General features: G+C 39.1%; 1 long non-coding RNA gene across 2 annotated transcripts; it reads left to right on the plus strand.

The window, feature by feature from the left end:
- Positions 1-631: 631 nt before the first annotated feature.
- Positions 632-1,874, plus strand: LOC124299957 (uncharacterized). Of its 2 annotated transcripts, none has more exons than XR_006907124.1 (4): positions 632-709; positions 867-982; positions 1,190-1,382; positions 1,447-1,874. It is a non-coding gene; the product is annotated as an uncharacterized LOC124299957 (long non-coding RNA). The 2 variants fall into 2 exon arrangements; XR_006907123.1 differs by having other exon boundaries at positions 653-720; positions 864-982.
- Positions 1,875-16,952: the final 15,078 nt, after the last annotated feature.

The raw sequence follows: 16,952 nt of genomic DNA on the forward strand, positions 1-16,952 counted from the left end.
ACAAATAAGGTGAAAATGTTATGGATACATACCCGAGCTCACCAAATACCATATTCAGAACATTCTGTCCTGTATCACGCCGTAACAGCCACTCGCGACTCCACAATCTACGTTTCCGTCGTTCAAGTACTCGTTTACGTTTATAAGCAGTAACTACAGCTGTCACGATAATTGTTCTCCTACGTCTAATCATTTCAGCCGCAATAGTTTGTTGTACTCGAGCGTCCATGGTACTGTTGGACGCTGTTGGGTACTGTAGAGGTTAAAGAATACTCTTTTCTTCAATTGTAGATGGTTTTAAATGGAAACACGCAAGCAAGCCGTCACAAAAAATAGCACACGTTCTATTATCGACAGCCAGCACGCGACCACGCTTCAGAGCCAGCAGTGACGTCACTTTCTCGCAGCGCTGCCAGCAGAGTAGTCATCTTAGAACTCCGCAAGCAATCCAGCAGCAAAACAAGCGTCGTGTGCAGCGGACTTAAAAGTATAATAAACGTGGACCGTGATAGTGGTGAAAATTTGAGTTCGAAATGCAGCCACGGGAAGCGCTAGTGCTGCGAAAATAGGAGATGGGTTTGCATTCACACGTCATTCTTGGCTTTTCGTCTTTGCACGTATAAACGAATTTTCCAAAGATTTTTTCATTGTGATAAAAATCAGCGTCGTAAGGTGTAGTGAGTGATTGCCCCATATTATATCTAAGCAGGTGAGAAAATGGTATTTTTTAAATACGTATACTATTTTCGATACTTTATTAAATTTCAATTTACTGATTAAATAAAACGAGCCTGAAAGTGAGGTTAAAATTCATATATTGTCATGTGTAATCACAAATTCTATTTTGAGTTCATTTCTGGTAGCAGAGTGCACAATAGGGAAATATTGTTCTTACCCAGGCTGCCGAACTGGGCGAGATGCCAGCAGAGCAAACTGCAAGCGCTTAGGACGACGGCAGCTGTCTGTCTTCAAGATACCAAAGGTAAATCTCCGGTCACAATTTTTTCTCATTGTTAAATGAGTCAACGCGTATAATTGGTTGACGAAATATTAGGTTATTGCATACCAATTTTTGCCGATAGAAAAAAATATGTTTATTTAATGACTTGGCGTATATAAAATTTTGACCGGTTTTGTTTTTACCTGTATCTTCATATTAGTGACAATTAAATTTTTGTTTTGTCTGTAGAATATGCAACAACGATGGAGCGAAGTCCTTGGACAGTGTTTCGACTGATCATCTGTGCATCCTGTGGTGCAACCAATTGGTCCGGATGAACCTTCGGGCGCTTTTTGAATGTGTGGCCACGAAAACTCGTCCGCCTAATATAACTTACGACTCGGAACGGAAAATTCGTGCCCTCGATTGTTATTTCCGGAGCGTAAGTTGATAGTTGAGAATTTTTAGGAATTGTTTACAAGCTTGTACAATCGTAACGTTTCCAGCGTATATTCGAAAAAAACGTCTTCCATACGAGGACAAGACGAAATTCGAGCCCGGAAGCGAATGGATCGAAGACATCATTAGACAATGCACTTGGAGTCGGAAAGCCGTTTCTCAATTAGAATATATCACTGATTGAATTGGGTTTCGTGGATTTTTTCAAAAAGTTGTCACTCGAGAACTGGATGAAAAAAAAATATAAAAAAAATATGGTAGCCTCTACTAATGTGAGTGAACGACATACAAAATTTCGCGTCGAATCGGAAAGGGTGAGGGTTGGAGCCTAGTCGAATTCGGGTGGAATGCTCCATATAAATTATTCACCAAGGAAACATTAGTTTCATCGCGTCGGCTAGAAGAACAATTGAGTTCGTCGGGCCATCCGGAGCTGGACAATATATGATAATGCGGTAATTGTCGAGGGTCTGCGATGAAAATTTGGCTCTAGGACGAACTTCGATTTAGGTAAAGATCCATTTATTTCCACAGTTCCGCAGCTTATCGCATTATTAATATTATTTATTGTCAAAAAATGTTTGTTTTACTGTCTGAAAATGTCTATGTTTCCTATCTGTATGAAAAAGCATATTCCTATTTTGCACCATATAATAAATATTCGCACTTTTTGTTGTTTTTTAATTCGTTTGGATTTGACACCTATTGTATAAAAATAATGTATATTAATAGATATTTCTAGGGTGTAGGTCGAAAAAATTGGGCCAAAATTTCAGCATTCTAGTTCAATTAAAACGGGTGCCTGTGAGCATATAGTTATTCATGCTACATGTGGGATAAGGAGCAAATATGACAGTCGTGATTACGACATTCGCTGTAAGGTTTATGAGACATTCATATGAAGACTCGTGTGGTTTTCTCTCTATCTACCACACTCGTCTTCATACGAATGCCCCATAAACCTTACGCTATTGTCGCAACAACACGACTGTCCTATTATTTGCTACTTATCCCACATGTCGCATTAATAACTATATGCTCACAGGCACCCGTTTTAATTGAACTAGAATGCCGAAATTTTTACCCGATTTTTTTCAAATTCCTTTTTAACCGATCTAGGAGGTGCTGAGCCGGTTAAAATACAACACTGACGTTTTTAAGGATCGCATTTGGTCTAATAGAAGGCCCAAGAAGTACGACGGCGGTCGTGGTGGCGGGCAGAGGGGGACAGCAAGGGAGAAATGTTGTATGAATTTTTATAGCAATTAAATGAAATTTATTTTATACTTTATTTAGGGCCTTGGGGGATAAGTTTTGTGATAAAATAATTTTTTATGAATTTGTCCTTGTTAAGGTGCCGCTGACCTGGATCTCAAAGTTGTAGTCGATCGAAGCGCCCTCTGCGTAAGTTTCCTCGGTTCCAAACCATTCGAAGGTGGTACTCTCCGACGGGGAGTAGCGTAACACAATATTAGACAAAACGCGGTCGGTAAAGGGCCTGAATCTGAGTCGGTGACCATACCAACAGGATTGACTCGAATTTTGCATGCGAATGATGACGTCATGCGTGTAGCGATTGAATCACGACCGAACTGATTATTTTGATAGTTTTACGGTGAATATAGCAAATTCAATTTATTGTTCCGTGAAACACCCTTGAATATGGGACATTCTTTGACCAATCGGACAGATTCAGATAAAAATCGACCGACACAATTTTGGTGTAGCTTACAATTTTGAATTTTTGAAAATGAGTTCTCCATGCCAGAAAACACCAAATTATCAAATTTTCGATCCCCACTATGTTACGAAATATGTAAAATAAAAAAATCCTCGAATATATATCCCTATTTTTCGATATAGGACCCGTCAAAAAATAATTTCAGCTAAATCAAAAATATGTCGGTCACAAAGGTGTTCGGTTGTAAACAAATTTCCCATATACATTAAAACATATCGCGCAATATTAGTTTTACACAGCACGAAATATTTTCAAAATGATTTCATAAATATCACCATTCACCATTTGTAGATATTTGGAAATATGTTCGAAAAATACGATTGAAACAAGACGGGTACAAATCGTTGTGGTCTCGTTTTATGAAGTTACGCCATCAGTCACCACCCCCCCCCCCCCCCCCCCTCCCAGTTCCGCTTCACCTTGTCGCAAACTTGAATAGACATGTTTATTTTCCGTCCGTGCATTACATTGTATTCGATTATTCGCTCAGTCTACGGATAGTGACTGTGCGCAAAAAAAAAAAAATATTTGTGTCGTCAGACGACTGTGCTCGAACATTTTGTGTTTCGAAAATAAAGAGTATCTCTCATTCTTCTTTAAAGGTTTTCTATGAGGTACATACATGATTATCTCTGGTGAGTATTTATACATATATATATATATAGTATAGTATATATATATATATATACATTATACAGTTGTATAAAACGTGCACCCCGACTTACGTTTTTTTTTACTCACGCCGTCAATGCCGGAACGACCCATAGCGTAACTTCGGGGTATTACTGTATACGAATCATTCTGAAATTGTGCATCGCTTGTTACACACAACTCTACTGACAACAATGAAATAATTTTATGTTCGAAGCTATTTTATTAATGAAAAAGGTTTCAAAAAATGATTATATATAATATTGGAACACTTTATTCATGTTACTATGGATATATGAAACAATTGTTGACATCGACGTTGAGGATTATTTTTATACCCTCTGAAATATTAAATGCAAGGAAATAGTATCCGAGATTCGAGGTAACTATGAAGCTGCGGGTTGTGCGAAACAGTTCGTTCTCCCGGTTGATGGGAGTTTCTAACATCCTTTGCGAAGTAATGTAATTTGAACATAGTTCACCACTCCATGAAGATATCCTCGCGGCGTGTCGATCTGCATGTGACATTGCGGCCGTCCAACGGTTACGACGGATTATCGTGTGAAATATGAGCGTTTTCATTTCGTTGTTTCGCTTTTTCAATGCAGAATCCATAACATGATTAGTAATTGTCGATAAAAATATACTTTGGCAAAGAATTCGTGCCCTCCCCTCCTTATCATATAAGGACGCATACAAATACATGGGTCCTCTTCTGTTCTCTTATAGGTTATATGTCGGCGCCATCTCACTATACCCAAAAATGTTGAAAGTGAATGGTGAAATCTGATGAAATGGAATAGTGCGATTAAAAATTTTGATCGTCTTGAATAATCCGAAAAGTTGAAATAATTCTTTTGAAATTAAGATATTCATTTTTTACGAATCACTCTAAATTTCACCGTGTTCAATATTTTACTACCGATAGCAGATATCTAATGTATGGTCATTCGGAATGAATAGGAATGGGAAATTCCTCGTCAAACCCGACGGATTATTTTTAATCGGAAAGATGTTTTACAGAATGTATAAAATGGTAGAAGCCTCGCCAAAAATGGTACCATTGAACAATTCATTCGTTAATAACAATTACAATGTTCAATGTTTCCGGATAAATCAATGTTTCCTACGAAAGCTTATCCTCTCTGCTCGCGAATGTGCTGTGAATCATTTTTCTACGTCAAATAGAACCGGAGATGAGATATTGATTCTTCCAGTTTACTGCGCGCTCATTTTGCAACAAAATTGAATGACTCGGCGCTCCCGGAAAAAAAATCGTAGAAATAAGTTTTGACTTTTTATGCTCACATATCATTCCGAAAAAGCTTTCATTGTTTTGGAAAATACGTCGTCATTTTTTGTCAGGATGATATTTCTGACTCAAGAACCTAAATTTCATCCCAACTGACTTTTTATGGTTTATATGATAAAATAATAACAGTCGTAATATTTATTTTCCTCAAGATTTGAAATTTCTCGCATATTTGCATCGTACTCAGGGTATATGTCAACACGTGTAAATTTTTCCAATTATCAAGAAAAAAAATTACCGTACGATTATAATAATTGAACCCTCCGAGCATTTGAATCTAGGCTCCGATAAAATTCTTGTTCTGCACACTCATAACGAAAAATCAAAATGAATATACATATATCAAGAAAACAGAGAAAAAAAAATTTGAAACACGTATACAATTTGGTTACTCAATATTTTGAAAAATGTATAACAAATCATTTGAACATTCATAAGAGATTACCGGCAAACCGCTAATGCGCCAGTAATCGATCTGAATCTTCGTAGGTCGTAATTTCAATCGAGAGCGGGTGTCGTTCTAGCTGACAGTCGTATGACAGGCTCGATAAACATATTTCCCATCAGGATGTTTAGAGATTCTAATGTCTTTATGCCATGATTCATGTAATCATTTTCTGGAATTCTTGTAACGCGTCGCGGCATGCTCATAGGAATGTGTAATGGCTATGTACTTAAATAACATAAAGTGGTTCTAATTTAAATAATATTCTGATCATCTCCAATATTTTACAAACGAATATCACGCACAGTACTACAAATTCAGCAACATAGGCGGCTAAAATATTTTAAATACCTCACAACTAAATACATATGATACAGATATATTCGAAAGCTTGATTGTATGAAAAGCTCAAAATTATATTAGTATGGAATTTTGTATTCTAAGGATTACCTGCACCACGATAAATGTACAACACAAATTACGTCACAGGGGATTCGTCATGAAGAATTTTTATCTGTCACACGACTGTCCGCTAGAACGATATAACCCTATCTCTCGATTGAAATTACGCACAACTGTGAGTAACTGTGATTTGTACATTCTTCAGAAACGTGGTACGAGGAAACAAAACTGTAATATTATTTATTTGGCTTGGTCCTTTGCCTTACTTGCAGCCCTGTTTTCTTTTTCCTGACGAGCGTCTAAAATGTACTGTGGTTCTCTGATTTCCATATTTCTTAGCAGGCAGCTGTCAATGATCTGAGGCACCATACAGCATTTATAGAATCTCGTAAAGAAGGGTTGCATTTTTTTAGACCAGAAGTCGGCGTTGCTTTCAACGACTATACTTTTCATGCCTATCATTTTTTTTTGTGCGATCGCTTCTTCCGGGGCGAAGTTCTTTATCGAAAACGGGCACTTGATTTCCACAATCCCACCGTCGCCGATTACACCGTCTGATGACGCGCCGATGTACGGTAGCTCCTCATCGATGAACAACCCGCACTCCGTGATGTTGATATTGCGCTAGGTGGCCAATTGTTTTCGCGCCTGTTCTTCACATTGCCGGCCATATTCAATAGCAGGAAGCCGCAACGGTGTCGGAAACAGCAGCGATTTGGGGGTGTTTTCACACGATGTATCACTTCGCATCCGACACACGCGTCCAAAATTCGATGCAGTCAATATCTTTTTCCGTATTGACAGCCAACGCTCGCTTTGTCCTTGCTGCCTTGTTGTCCGTTCAATTTCATCGCGGTCCGCTTGCCATTCGAGCAGCTGATCGTAGTGATGCTGCGTTTTTATTGCATTTTCTTCCGCCGATAAGTCGGGACGTTGACAATCAGGTCCGTAGTTTTCGGTTGTGTTCGAACGTCCAACTTTTCGCGATGTTGCGCTCGAGTCGTTTTTCTTTTCAGCTTTTCGTTTCTCGGCACACCTGTCTCTGCTTGCTGCTTTCTTCTCATTCCTCCGAATGTGCCGCTCTTCCATGTGCATCAACATCGCTGTTGGTTCCTCATTGACAGCTTCACTCAATACGCTCAAAGATTTATTTGTATTGAACTGTATGACAGCCGCGGCACATCTTCCGGTATACGAACCTCTGGCCCCGTAATTTATTCGTTTACCACCGATGTATTTGCAAATTATGGAATTGTACCTCTCCACGCTATTGCTGTTCACGCCTAATATTATGCTGTCAGAGTATCAACTCAGACTAGAAAAGGCTTCCTGTATCTTGTCGTAGAGTCCGAAAGCCTTTAGAGCTGGAACGTGGTTTTCTTCACCTTCTTTCAACGATCCATCGCAAAAGTACCCCAGTTCAGCGCACTTCTTATGCTCACCAAACACGTGGCTCGGGATATTCAAAATATCTCCAGAAAGCTTCCGGGCCTTCAGGCTTGTGGGACAGTCTTCCGTCGATCTGAATTTCGCAGCCTTCGATACGGCAGTTCGCAGCCTGAGTACGCTACCTTCTACAACTTGGCGCAATTTCCCTCTGCGACCTTTATTTGTCAGCGTGTCTTTTATTTTCGTTGCCAGATTACGCAACAAATGATTCATGCATTCGACCTTCTTGACAATCATATTCGGGTACGGGTTGCTGTCCAAGATCTTCTTGTACACGCTACTGTCTCCATCGGCGATAAAAGTGGAGTAGATAAGTCCATACGTATCAATGCTGGATGTGAATCCGTCGACGATAGCGTCACCCTCTATGCTGGTCGAACTGCGGTTTCGATCCCAATTTTTGTAGTACGTGTGCTCCGTAGGTTCCTTCCCAGTACGGGCCGCCCTCTCACACGTGGCACAAAATTTGTTACGCACTCCGATGAAGAGGACCTTCTGCGTATGATACCCGACAATCGCTCCAACTCCAGACAGAGAGTCGTACTTTCCGGTTCGGTAAGATCGTTTCATCCAGCTATCATCCGCTACGACGGGAATATGAGGAATGCCATCAACGACGTCACCTCGTTTGAGAGCTAATTCCTTCTCAAGTTCTTCAGCAGTTTGCATTTCATCGTGGGCGGCATTCATGAACTGGACCGTTATATCGTTCTCGTACCTCAGATTGGTCCGCTGCGAGATGTTTGGGATATCAACCGCTGCAAGGAGTTGTTCCAATTGTGAATACCTTATTCCGCTCGTTATGCATCCGGCCACCGCGCTATGATGTATGTCCATGGATTGAAGATTTTCCGGTTCAGTCCAGACGTTGTCTTTGTAAAGGCACATTTGGCATTGAAAAAATATTTGTGTCTTCAAGCCTTGCCGGTGCGAATCCACGATTACCAGGGAACGCATCGAATAATTTAGGGCCGGTGCGTGATTCCCGAATTTCCGGATGAAATCAGTGAAAAGATGCTCCAAGTTTACAATACGGCGGCCATCGATGTGCGCTTCTTCTAAACGGTACGAGTCGGGTTTAGCGTCAGATACAATCAACTCGTAATCGGGCAGGCCATTCAAAGTCGGATACTGCAGCGGCTCTGTCTATGTCGCAATCGTTGTCGCGAACGTTATCCTGGTCCCCAAGTTCTTTTGCGTCGCTATCATCGTCTTCTGATTGCAAGATGCGTAACAGTTCGGGAGTCGACATGCGTCGGCGAGTACCTCCAGACGTGCTCGGTCCGTCGAGGTTCAATACGACCTCGAGTGGTTCACCTGCCTACGCAGGCGGGGTCTCGGCGTGCGTAGCAGCAGCTATCGTAGCCGAAGAGTTGGCGGTCTCTTCGGCTGTTGGACGATTAAACGCCGCACGGCGCCGCCTACACAAAGAGAAGATGGACAAATTCATTAGCAAATACCTAGCAGGCCTCACTTTTAATTATCTTCGGAAACTAAATTTGCTGAAAATAGCTCATTGCCCGGTATAATCAGAGATACAGAATAAAAAACAATTTCTCAACGGCACGGAAACTGAAAGCCGAAACAAGTTTTCTTATCTTATCAACTACCGGCGTTTGTTATAATAATAACAATAATAAGCAAATTGTTGTAAACAAGATTTTAATTAATGTATGTCGCGTCACCATACTTATCTAACTGTGTTACAACTTGATCACCATGCAGTTGTCTAACGCTATGACAACTTGTTTTGGTTTCATTACGCGTCTTCATCCCGAATACACCATACTGATAATTTTCATAGTTTCTGAAAACCAAGAGGTCATTTTTGTGAAAGCAAAAGACATTTTTTCTTTCACTTCAAATCGTCGTAACTTTATTCAGTATTGATATTTATTTTTGAAACTTCAACACGACAAACTTGAATGTATTCCGCGACTTTGAAGCCCAATTACAATCCTGAATATGGGATATAAACAATATTGCGATTTTTTCCAAAGATTTCATGCGGGATTCCTTACTATACTATACATTGAAAAAGTTGTACGACGAAATTCGAAGTTTTCATTTTTTAATCACACCAACATTTTAACAATGCTTTGAAGAAGTTTTGTGAGAGTTTTCGGCTTCCTACCTCTCATTGTTCTGGAGCATTGTTAATTTTTCTACGAGCGCGTGTCGCGGTCGTCATTATTAGTCCAGGCAAAGCGTGATTTCGCTGCGAATTTTGGGTAGAACGCTATTTTTTTTTCATTCTCTGGGGGGTCGGCCATGAGTGTGGAACTCAGTTTCCGGGTCCGAAAGGGTTAGCGAACGGCCGCCATATTGAAATTAAGGGTGTGATTAGTTTTTGTTATTTACCTTTGCAACCGTGAGGCTGACAAAAATTTTGTTGCGAGCTTTTTTGTAGTTGATACAATAACCCATAACTTTTTTCTATAACTTTTTGCGCTAATGTTAATAATGAAAAAATTGTAAACAAAAAACGATGAAAGATTAGGGAATAGAAAACTTTGAGGCAAGATTATTAATTAATTTGAAATCTGACATTAAAAATGCATCCAACCTTTTTTATAGAGGATTTTGTTATAAACAATTTGACTTATTATTTTTTTTTTTCGCTTCGTTGTTATTGATTCTTATGATTTTTTTTTCCTTTTATTATATTGTTCTGTTTGAAAGTATAATTAACAAATTATTGGTCAATAATTACCATAAGAATCAATAACAACGAAGCAAAAAAAAAAGAATAAGTCAAATTGTTTATAACAAAATCCTCTATAAAAAAGGTTGGATGCATTTTTATTGTCAGATTTCAAATTAATTAATAATCTTGCCTCAAAGTTTTCCATTCCCTAATTTTTCATCGTTTTTGTTTATAATTTTTTTATTATTAATACTAGGGGCTTCGCCCCTGCGCGCTTCGCGCGTCAACCCCACCTCGGCGCTGTGCGCCTCACTATTTCCTTATAAATTGTCTATTAGGCAGGTGAATTCAGTTATGTTGATTTGATGACAGGTCTGCAACAGTTGATCGGTTGTTTCCGATCAACCCGACATTGCTATTGGCTCTCTATGCAGGTCTGCTCAGATTATTTTCGTAAACGAATCCACTTACATGTACAAAACTCCCGATGCCATGCAACCCCAATTGTATTCGGCGACTTATTTTGCTATAGTCATTATTTTCAGATTTTTTTACGTATATCTACGTATAGAGATATAGAGTCTACTGCGTCTGGTTTATAGGTACAAATAATTGATATCAATCCTTTTTTTTTCAAACACATTTATTTAACATTTTTCACTTTAAATTTAGTTCAGAGTTGACTTCGAATCTCATTGATTGATGAAAAATTTCGATCTTCGCCTTCGCTCGTCTGAGCTCAGAGTAGATTCAATTGTTTATTTGCGAGTTTCCCCAGAAACTTCTTTCGCCCGAGTCAGTTCCCGTTCTCGTGAGGAAGAATCGAACATTTGTTTAGAGCTCCTCAGAACTATTCATGAGGTTCATGAGGATTGGTTGATAAAACAAACCTTTTCTTCTTTATCAGCTCCCATCTTGGTTATTAATGCAGAAGCTACGGCTGATCAAGTTTTTAAAGATTTTTGTACTTCCTTGACATGCGTAGGTTAACCTATACTTACTTTATGAAGGAATAAACCTAATTAAGTGAAAGACAAAAGTAAGTAAAATGTATTTTCTATATTGGAATAACACAAAGATTACATGAAATTGTGTTTCAAAAATTGCTTTCCTGCAATCATTATTTTGTGCAGCTGGTCTCCATTTTGTAGGTTCGAGGCGGGGTAACGCTTTATTAGTCGAAATCGTGTTTCGGTCAGTTTGATTTTCTGCGTTGTACCTAACGCTTAGTCGGAATCGGGTTTCGGTCAACTTGATTTTCTACGTTGTACCTAACAATCGCCTCGAGCGTTGCTCTGTAATTAAGAGAGAATGATTTTAAGATAGGCTCATCACATATGGTCCTGGATTCCCCAGATCTGCCACGGTACAATTGAATGATGCAAACGCAAACGCGTCATTATATGATCGTTTATGTTGTCTCAAGTGTCTTGATACTTCGTCATTCCCTTCTCGCAGACGTTGAAGTACATCAGGATATTCCGTTAATGGTGGTAATGTAATTTTTCTTCCGTGACAGCAATTATTTGCCACCCTTCCTGTTTCATATTTGAACCTTTCTGCATTGCAATGTTTACATTTTACGTTCATTTCACCCATGTCTAGTTGCTCCACAGTTTTAAAAATGCCTTTTTCAATAACCCCGTTGTAACGATGCTCAGCAATGATTAATTCACTGTTCATTGCTTCCACTCGTTCTGTTTCTGTCTAATTCCAACCTGTCTCTGCTATCTTCTATTGTTTGGCTGAATACAGACAGTTCCTTCTCCATCAATGTCAACGTATCACTGTTACTTAAGATTTCATCACAAACATGAATTTCAGATACGTTATTCTTGCTCATAAGTCGTTGATACACTTCTTTTTCGTCTGTCGTTTCATCTACTCGTTGTCTCTTGCTGTCCAGTTCAATTCCTTCTGTGCTTACTTTTCTTTTTTTCATAAATCTAAGCTTCTGTTCGTTAGTTGAAAATTGGTGTTCCTTCTCCATTGATATCGATCTATCTCCTTGACTTGCTGAATTATTTTTGCTACCGCTCTGCCTGTTATTCTCCAAAATCACCTTCTTTATATTAATTTTTTCTCTAGATTTGTGTTGCTGTTCACTCCGCAAAACACCTCTTTCTCTTGTGGTCAACATCGATCCCGGTCGTCCTATTGCCTGGTTATAGGAATATTCGTTTATTATTATCCTATGGCTTATTTGGTTATTCGCACTTACAATTTTATTTTCCTCTTTCTTTGTGATACTTCCGACCATACACCATCTTCATCGCTTTGTCCGCTGCTTGAAACTCCTCCTTTCTCTATTGTCATCGTAAATCCTGGCTGTACTTTTGACTGTTTGGTGATATATATCTAGATTTACTATCATTTGCTTGTTACTTTTGATACTTATTACTCACTATCTGAATTTTATTCTGGTTCTGCAAGACATCAAAGCGTCCACTGTCTCCGTCGCCGGTGAAGAGTAGCGAAAATTGTGTTTCATTTTGGGATCCGATTCGGTGTGGATGAATTTTTTTTTTCGCGATACACGATCAAACATATCTTAAAAATGTCCGCAGCTGCAGCTAATTCTGCTCCTCTCCCGTAAATTCCATTTTTATTCATATGTGATTTGTAATCACCAGGTGACCTAATCACCGGACCGTTTGATCCATTACCTGTAATAAAACCAGCACATGTAGACCAATTGTCCACTATATTTGAAACGATACTCAGTCTCACAATATGCCAGCGCGCGAAAAAGACAATTCCCGTCGGGAATCATCTTGATGATTTTCGTTTGCATGTTCATTTTTTGCGTGTCAGAAACAGATACCTATAAAGATGTTTATCAAAGACTGTCATAAACAGCCGATGACATCTGTCAAAGGAAGTTTTGTTTGCTAGAGGTGACCTAATCACAGCACCGTTTGACTCATTACCTGTAATAAAACCCGCAAATGTAGACCAATTATCCACTATATTTGAAACGATCCTCAGTCTCACCTCTGCGTGTCGATCTTGAGTGCCGTATACACAATATGCCAGCGCGCGAAAAAGACAATTCCCGTCGGGAATCATCTTGATAATTTTCGTTTGCATGTTCATTTTTTGCGCGTCAGAAACGGATACCTATAAAGATATTTGTCAAAGACTGTCGTAAACAGCCGATGACAGTTGTCAGAGGGTTTGCTAGATGGTTTTTGTTTTGTTTTCGGGATCTCACCCCACCGCCAACTTCATGCGTATACTATTGTTATGATAATCTTTCTTATACTATTGTTATTATAATCTTCTTATACCTGTTTATTTGTTTGAAACTTTTTCATTAGATAGAGTGATTAGCGCAAAAAGTTATAGGAAAGAGTTATGGATAATTTTATCAACTACAAAAAAGCTCTCAACAAAATTTTTGTCAGCCTGACGGGTATGGAGGTAAATAAAAAAAACTAATCACGCCCTTAATTTCAAGATAGCGGCCGTTCACGAACCCTTTCGGAACCGGAAATTGAGTTTCACACTCATGGCTGACCCCCCAGAGAATGCAAAAAAAAATAGCGTTCTACCCGAAATTCTCACGAGCCTATTTCTTTAGCACGCTTTGCCTGGACTATATGCTGTAACATAAGAATAATTCATTAAATTCCAATTATGCTTCGACTCGATTTTAATTCACTGTAGAGACAAAATAATTACTGTATGGTACGTTTTGTATTGAAAAAATTTTAATTTGTGGAATCTTTATTATCTTGGCACGTTATCGCTATTCAATAATGAGGATCTGATTTGTTCGTAAACGAATTAATTTCGTACTTTTTATTATGCTATTTTTTATTATGCTACATATTGTTTATATATTTGAAAAGTAAAACGGCTTGCCAGTGGGAAATTATACAAAGTCTACTCGGTAAACGTTGCCTGATACAAAGTGGTATAACTATATGTTGTTCTCTTGTACGATACGTCGTTCGGAGTAAAACGTACTTGCATTGTTGATACCGAAATGCTAAAGATATTCACAAGTTTTACTTTATCTAACTAGTCCTGTGTCAAAATATCGTCAGTCGTCATAAAGATAATTACAATAATAATTTCGCTGCTTACGTCCGGAAATAAACAACATAACGGGACTACAAGTTGATTCCGGATTCTGGACGAATATATTATAGGGTTTCCTTGTCAAAATCGAAGTCAAAAGTTCCTGATTAATTATTCGAAAAAACGACGTTCTTCATAAAAAACAATTGAAATTCAATTGAATATTATCAGTTTAGTTTTAATGTTTATAAATTTTTCTGCATCATCATCAGAATTGAGAACAAAATTCGCTGGTTAACTTTTTCACAAATTGTAGTACAAATTATTACTCTATGAATAATTTCTCGAATGTTTCTTGAAAACCCCTAACGGACAAAAGCCTTGACTTGGGTGTAAATTCGTACCCACAATTTTTTTCTTATGGGAATTCAGCATTATCTAAGTCAGGGGTACGAATTTACACCAAGTTGAGGCATTTTCCGCGAGGGATAACATTTTCGTACAAATTCGATCCAAGAAATTAAACGGTTGATCGAAAAAATAATCCGAAAAAATTAAATTTCCATTTCTTTGAATGAAAAAAGGCGTTTTCCCGGAAAATTTCTTATGAACTTTCGACTCCAATTTTGACAAGGATTCGCCCTGTCAAGTATTTGCTGTGAATTACGAATCACCCTGCATAGCAAGTGGAGATTTGGCAGGATTCTTGTAAATGATATCTATAATTGCATAACAGAAATATGCAGTATATATTTTTCATAAAACACTTACCACTGCAACGAACGATTCGTTCGTCAGCGCATCAAATTTAACCTTTTTTTCGATCCAGCCGTGTGACGTGACTTATCCATTGTTGCACTCACAAGATTATTGTTGTTTGTAACAAATATATGTATACACACTGGCTGCGTGAAAATTTGCACGTGATTAGAACTTGTGACACGGCAAATTACCAAAACACTCGCGTTTGCTTCGTTCGCCGCGAAAAGTGGATGTAGACGGTACGCGAGGAAACGCAGAAGTGACGGCCGCGCGGATAGTGGGGACAGTGGCGTGTGTGGAGCGCAAGCGTCGACGCCAAAAGACTCCGAAGAGAGTCAGTCGTTCACGAACCACCGGCAACGATGCACCGTAAGTAATTTGTTACCAATCATAATATTTGGCGCGTAAATACTTTTTTGCATGCAGAAAATGCATTCTTTCGCATTATTGGTGTTATCGAAAAACATCAATAGCGTACAAAATATTTTAAGGAAGTAGGTCTGGGCCCGCGAGAAACGGACGGTGGGAGATGGGCTCATGCTTATGCATGGCAGCTCCGGCCCAATACCACTCGCAAAAAGCCAAATTCCGTAATAGTCAAAACTATGTTAATCCTCACATAATACGTGAAAAATGTTGATCCTACATCTTTTTAGGATTTTTTTTTTATGTAATGTATGTGTATCATTTGAGCTATAAATAACAGGGTGGCTACTGGTCAGGGAATTCTGGAAAACCTGTAAAGGCCAGGGAATTCGGAAATTCTGGAATAATCATGGAAATGTCATGGATTTTTTTTCGCAACCTCAGGGAATTGTTAACTATGTTTTTTATTATAAAAATAAGTCCCACTGTTTTCATTGTGAAATTCAACATTTTTTACATCGAAATCCACGCGAAATTATCGAAATCAAAAATTTTGTACTCGTTAATCATTTTTTTCGCATACCTATTCTGCGCTCTCTGTTGTTAAATATTAATTAACATATGACAAATGTTGATTTTCACACATGTCTGAAAATAATTAACGGCCAGATGAATGGTACGTGAGTACGATCAACGATACACATGAACATTGTAAATAATTAAATGACAATAAACTTTGCAATGTACCATCGCAGTGTTAACAAAATTTGCGAATAACGCGTAATATTCCGTTACCGCAGCGCACGAACGCTGTACAAGCCGCTCGCGCACCGAGCGTTTTTTTATGAAATCCATACCATATAATATGATATAATCTTGTGTTTTCGTAGCAATTACGCGTGTGCTTATGCATTTTATTTGCCTAGATTCCGGAACTCTACGGCGAGAGACAGGGGCTGTTGATGGTGGCCGCTGTTCAGCCGCCACCGCCGCCACTCCAGTCGCCGACGATGCTGGTTCCGCCGCCCTCTCCTGCTGCCTCCTCGGCGGTGCGGCCTGCTCGCGCGGCTAGCCCGACGCTAGAGGTACGTCCCCAACTACATAATTGATTGTTTCCAATTTTTTTTTTGCAGTTATTGAAAGAGTCTGTATAAGAATCAAAAAGTGGTTTCATTGTGTAATTTTCAAAAACTATGCAGTAGCCAGTATAATATAACGATGACCATCAGTGGATACCTTTGCGAAGCATACCATATTTTTCTGACACATTTTTATTGCCCAAGGAGTTGGGATGTTATACCCTCGCCGCGTGTGAATCGCTGTATACTGGCATTGCCGTGGCAAGACAGTTTTACTTTTCAGTGTTTTCGTATTTTATAATTTCAAATAGAATAGCTGCTCATTGCTCAAAGATGCTCCTGACATTGGATCACAATTATTTGGTTGTTGATAGGAACGGATCACGGAGGCTGTCCGGGTGGCGGTGGCAGCCGCTATGGCCACCGGCGGACCCGTTCCTCGAGGGGAAGGCAGCCGCCGAAACCGGCACCGCCGCCGTCGTGGAGGTGGTAGGGGAAACCGCAGGGGCGGGAGTGGGGGGTAGAACCAGCCCACGTTTAATTTTTATTAAATTTAAATTTTCCAAATAAAATATAATTTTGTAAAATACTCTCCTTGATCTGGTCAGTACTATTCATCCCACAACTTCCCATAATCCTCGTATTTACGAATCACGTTGAAGAAAACCCTACC

The sequence above is a fragment of the Neodiprion virginianus genome, chromosome 3 (genome assembly GCF_021901495.1).
Source record: "Neodiprion virginianus isolate iyNeoVirg1 chromosome 3, iyNeoVirg1.1, whole genome shotgun sequence".
Classification (NCBI taxonomy): domain Eukaryota; kingdom Metazoa; phylum Arthropoda; class Insecta; order Hymenoptera; family Diprionidae; genus Neodiprion; species Neodiprion virginianus.